At 44.8% G+C, this 6,000-nt stretch overlaps 1 protein-coding gene across 1 annotated transcript in view; it reads left to right on the top strand.

Annotated features, from left to right (window-relative positions):
- Window positions 1–849: 849 nt before the first annotated feature.
- Window positions 850–6,000, top strand: part of LOC309704696 (beta-1,4 N-acetylgalactosaminyltransferase 2-like) — a 44,085-nt gene continuing 38,934 nt past the window's right edge. Inside the window, exon 1 of the mRNA XM_082530077.1 lies at window positions 850–1,028. The gene's annotated coding sequence lies outside the window, so the exon portion shown is untranslated. The remainder of the gene's footprint in view (window positions 1,029–6,000) is intronic.

Below are 6,000 nucleotides of genomic sequence, written 5' to 3'. Positions count from 1 at the left end.
GTAACCTGAAGTGTCCATCAGAATGACCAATCAACTTTGTCGATTTGCGAGTGTAGAGAGCAACCCACGAGAGCGTGTAACTGAAGCAGAGTTAGCTACAGGAACTGTAGCTTCTTTGTCTGTTGTTGAATTTACGCGCAAGGAATTTATTTGAAATTGAATTATTTGGTCAGATTATCTTTCTGAGTTGATTTCCTGTCTTCCCACATTCTGCCTGCAACACAGCTGATCCTTCAAGTACTGTTTTTTTATTCCATTTTTTTGTCTCCCCTTTGACATCAATTAATGCACGTTTGTCAGAATTTTGTACAGAAACTCAGTGAAGCCTGAATGAATTTCATGAGTGGAATCTGTCTCGCACATTTCTGTTTATGACCATCATATTTTCTCAGAAGATGCTGTTTTCCAGTTTGTGGATACAGACATTTAAATTAATTATTCTGTCTTTCAGGTGTCACAGTAAGCACCATGGTGGATTTGCACAAGAGAATCTATGGTGGTCAAGACTGTCAAAATGAGGGTCACTATCACGTGAAAGTTATTTCACAAAAGGATGGAATAGAGGGTTACTGTGGCGGCTCACTGATCCATCCACGGTGGGTTTTGACTGCAGCTCACTGCCAAAAGAGTGGATGGTGAGAAAATTATAGTTTCACATGAAAACATTAAAAATTAATTTAAAGATTGGCTTGCAATATGTCTTAAAATACTGAAGCAAAAATAATTGCCAATATTTTTTCATAGCAATAATATGATAATAACAACACTGCTCATTCTTATTTTTAGCAAGCACAGTCGCTATTTCAGTCACTATTTCTCTTGTGCAGGAAACTGAGCGCGATTGTTGGAGTCCATCCAGATCCAGGACAAGTCCAGAAAGTGGCAAAGAAAAAGATCTTTAAGACGAGCATCTGGAAGACAAATATCTTAAATATCTTTAATAGAAAGAATGACATCATGCTACTGAAACTGTCTGAGGCACAGAATGGGAGTGTAGCCTTACCTGACTGTAACAACCCTCCTCATATGTGAGTTATCATGAAATTAATAAGTTTGAAATATTTATTCTTGAGATGCTGATATGAGATGCTTCAGGTTCTTATATTATTGTTTTAATTTATTTTATATCTAATGATTACCTGTGCCAGATGACTGTTTTTTCTGTATGTTTTTTTTAAATTAAATGTTATATGATAGCTGACTCTTTAACTTTGTATTGCAGTAGTCAGAATATCACATACTGTTTTTAGCTAAATCACACAGCTTCAATAACATTTCTGTATTTTTAGCATATTATTATGATGTACTGGGTTGGCAGCCTTTTCAGAATTTAGTCTCCCTCTTCTGGGCGACTGGCTTCAGAGTGGTGGACAGTGAAGCAAGGTTAATCTGTTAGTGATGCACGCTGAGCCTAATTTCTTTTCAGTGTTTCAGGTGGCTCTCTTGTTACCTGGTAAGATCACCATGGAAATATGCTCCTGTTGAGATTATGTTCAGAGTTTTGGTTTAAAATGAACAGGAAGCATCACATTTGAATTAGTCATTCAATTTATAGTATGCTTTAAGCATGACATAGATTGTCTGCTGAATTAATACGTTTTATGTAAGCAACTTGTTAAGACATACATTACTAACACCATCAGTTTAGGAGCAAACAGGTTTGGCTTGAATCTGCTCCTCAGTCTGCTTCACACTGCTGGAAATGCAGCTAATAGAACACAGATTAGAAAATGTATCAGTAACATTTGTAAACTATGTATCAGCTGCTCAATCTATAAATTCCAGTTTGATCTGGAGCCAAAAGAAAGTGACTTCCTGGTCTCCTTTATTAAGCCATGGGTCAAAGTGTTGAACACAGTGAGTGATCTGTGGTGTTTAAATGTATTCCGTTTAAATTTTCAGATCTCCAATGTGTGGCTGTCATGTTGAGTTAAAAACAGCAGCACCGATAGCACAGTGATGATCAAATCAGGGCTCTGCAACATTACTTTTTCTTTGATTTGGAACACCAGCGTTGTATTTTGCTGTTTATTTATTTATTTATTCATTTATTTATGTATATAAAACACACACACACATGCACACACACACACACACATCTCTAGGGTTTACAGAAAGTGGTATGAAAAAGTAACATATCGAGCAAGTAATATTTCTCTGGATGAAAATGCCTCGTCAAGACCACAATGGCCAGACTGCTTTGAGCTGAGCGGAACAACAACTCAAATAACCACAAAACATTGTTCTTTGTCAAATCGGTTTTTAATTAGTAATTCACTCACAATCAAAATAAAACTATAGAAAGGATGAGAGCCTCTGCAACCACATTTGTACAAAGTAATAAAAAAAGAACAATTTTAACAACATTGGTTTTATTAAAGGGGGTCATTATTCAGTTTGTGCAGCTAGTTTTAAAAGTTTGAACTTATCTGAAAATGGAAAGGGGTGGGGCAGGGCAGTTTGATGCTAACAGTTGTTGAGCTCAACTGTATCAGTGTGTGATGAGTTCATGTAATGAGAAAATGCCTCCCCCTGTTTTGTACACTAGAACAGCGGTCCCCAACCTTTTTTTGCGCCACGGACCGGTTTATGCTCGACAATATTTTCATGGACGCCTTTAAGGTGTCGCGGATAAATACAACAAAATAAAACCAGTACCGGTACCAACACCCCCCCCAATCTATTGATAACACACCGGAAAAGACCCATGGAAACCGAGTTAACGATAAAAACAATAAAAAATAACGATAAAAACCCTGAAAACCATAAATTTCACACCCGAGCCTCAACTCTCGCAGCCCGGTACCAAATGACTGGCCCATAGGTTGGAGACAGCTGCACTAGAATGATAATTTTGCACTTTGTGTGGATACAAGTCTCTATGAGCTTACTATGTATCATTTTGATTAGTTATTACTTCAAGATGTGGTTTAAAGTTATGATGAGGAGGAAACAACTCTCAACTTCAGATCATCATCATCAATGTCTCCTTCTCGGCAGTGTTCGCGTAAACCGGCCTAAGTGAGGACTTCGGACTCTCCCTGCCTCCCCGTCCTGCGACCTCCTTCTGCTTCGTTCTCCTGCTCCTCGCAGGTGAGCGCTTTGCCGGATGGGCCTTGGGTTACGCGTAAATGGGCCTAAGTGAGGACCTCGGGCTCTCCGTTGCTCCTCGTCTTCCTTGCTCCTTCTCCATCGTTCTCCTGCGCCTCGCTAGTGAAAGAGCAGCTGCTTGGCCTGCCTATTACGCGAACACCGCCCTCCAGTTGGACCTCAGGCTCTCCGAGCCTCCTCGTCCTCCTTGCTCCCTCTACATCCTTGTCACGCTCCTCGCTAGAGTATGCTTAGTTTTGCAGAGGGTGGGTTTTGCGAAAACCGCCGTCGGTGAGGACATCGAGTTCTCCGTTGCTCCTCGTCCTCCTTGCTCCTTCTCCATCGTTCTCCTGCGCCTCGCTAGTGAAAGAGCAGCTGCTTGGCCTGCCTATTACGCGAACACCACTCTCTGTTTGGACTTCAGACACTCCTTGCCTCCTCCTCATCTATGCTCCCTTTACATCGTTCTGATGCTCCTCGCTAGCGTACACATAGGTCTGCGGAGGGCGGGTTTCGCGAACACCCCCTTCGGTGAGGACCTTGGGATCTCCGTTGCTCCCTGTCTTCCTTGCTCTCTCTCCATCATTCTCAAGTGCCTCGCTAGTGAAAGAGAAGCTGTTTGGCCTTCCTATTACTCGAACACCGCCCTCCAGTTGGACCTCGGGCTCTGCGTTGCTTCTCGTACTCCTTGCTCCCTCTACATCGTCCTCAAGGGCCTCGCTAGTGAAAGCGCAGCTGTTTGGCCTGCCTATTACGCGAACACTGCCCTCCGTTTATGCTCCTCGCTAGTGTATGCTTAGGTCTGTGGAGGGCCGGTTTCGCGAACACCCCCTTCAGTGAGGACATCGGGCTCTCCGTTGCTTCTCGTACTCCTTGCTCCCTCTCCATCATTCTCAAGGGCCTCGCTAGTGAAAGAGCAGCCATTTTCCTTTCCCATTACGCGAACACCGCCCTCCGTTTATGCTCCTTGCTAGCATACACTTAGAACTGCAGAGGGCCGGTTTCGTGAACACCCCCTTCGGTGAGGACCTCGGGATCTCCGTTGCTCCTCGTCCTCCTTACTCCTTCTTCTTCGTTTTCATGCGCCTCGCTAGTGAAAAAGCAGCTGTGTGGCCTGCCTATTACGTGAACACCACCCTCCAGTTGGACCTCGGGCTCTCAGTTGCTCCTCATCCTCCTTGCTCCCTCTACATCGTTCTCAAGTGCCTCGCTAGTGAAAGACCAGCTATGTGGCCTGCCTATTACGCGAACACCGCCCTCCGTATGGACTTCAGAAACTCCTTGCCTCCTCCTCATCCTTGCTCCCTCTACATCGTTCTCAAGAGCCTCGCTAGCGTACGCTTAGGTCTGCGGAGGGCGGGTTACCTGAACACAGCCTTCCGTTTAGACCTCGGACCCTCAGTGTCTCCTCATCCTCCTTTCCCTTTTTTAAAACATTTTCCTCGCTCTCAAGTGCCTCGCTGGCGAGCCCTTAGCTTTGGGGAGGGTGGGTTTCGCGAACACCCGTCTGTGAGGAACCCAGTACCTCCTACACACACACACACATACAGGAGGCAGTGAGGAGTAGAAGGAGGTTGTTGCTATGCCTGCGTCGCGAAACCAGGGCTCATTGTGTGTGCGCCCGGAGCAGCTACGGGGGAAACACATGGGACAACCGACCAGTTTGGGGCCATGGTTTATTCAACGTGTATTTTCAGTGTGGTTTAACTTTTTAATCTGATCTGAAATACTTTCCTTGAATGTGCCTTAATTTCACCTCTTTTTTCTTTCTTCTTGTCACGGCTGGCGTGGTGAGCCGTGTGGTGTAGGAGGAAAAGGACCCAAAATGCAGGCAGTTGACTGGTGATGAGAGTGATGTTTTATTTACAGAAGTGGAGCGACCGAACAGGCAGTGAGAAAAGACGAATGACTGAAAAAACCTAGACTGGGAAAACTAAATGACAAACCTAAGCATGAAACGGGGAGCGGAGAATGCAGAGAGACGTAGATACACCGAGAAACACAGACGATCCGACAATGAACAGAAGCCAACACACATTATAAATACACACTAGGTAATGAGGAGATGACATGCAGGGGTGGACACAGCTGACACTAATGGACATGTTGAGAAGCAGACCTACAAAGTAAAACCGGAAACACACAGACTGTTTTACAACAAAAACGCAGGGAGCTGAACGGAGCACAGAGGGGAGACACAGGTAGGGATAATAAACACGACAACCAACCCAAAGAATTAATACAGAATCAGAATAAACACCAAACACAAGATGAACCCAAAAAGAAACACAAAACGCTGGGTCAACGACCCAGGATCATGACACTTTTCTTAGGCTCTGCGACCCGTGAAGAACTGAGACTCCTTCTGGTCGGTAAAACAGGATCGGGAAAGAGTGCATCCGGAAACACCATCCTGGGGGATGCGAACGCTTTCAAAGAAGACGTTTCGCCTGAGTCTGTCACCGACGGCTGTCTGAGAAAAGAGGCAGAGGGCGAAGACGGAAGAAATATCGCTGTGATCGACACTCTGGGGCTGTCTTTTGGATGAAATAGATGAAATGGTGGATTTCAATGGAGGAAACCACTACACCGACGAGATGTATAAGGCGGCCCAGAAGAAACTCGAAGGAGAAAGGCTGAAGAGGAGAAAGGAGGAAGAACAAAGAAAAAGGGAAGAAGAGGAGAGGATCGAATTGAAGGAGCGGTGTAAATTCTTCCGCCTCGCTTCCCTGGGATTATTTGGCACAGGAGCATACTTTACATCTTATGTTCTCATGGGGCTCGGTGGAGCCCTTGGAAATTCTCAGTTAAAGACTGAGAATGTGAGGTGGCTGTAGCTCAGGTGGCAGAGCAGGTCACCCACTAATCAGAAGGTCGGTGGTTCGATCCCAGGCTGCCTCCTGGCTGCAT

The sequence above is a fragment of the Aulonocara stuartgranti genome, assembly GCF_965226115.1.
Source record: "Aulonocara stuartgranti genome assembly, chromosome: 4".
Classification (NCBI taxonomy): Eukaryota; Metazoa; Chordata; class Actinopteri; order Cichliformes; family Cichlidae; genus Aulonocara; species Aulonocara stuartgranti.
The sequence above is the reverse complement of the archived record's forward strand: the minus strand, read 5'-3'. Positions and strand labels throughout refer to the sequence as shown.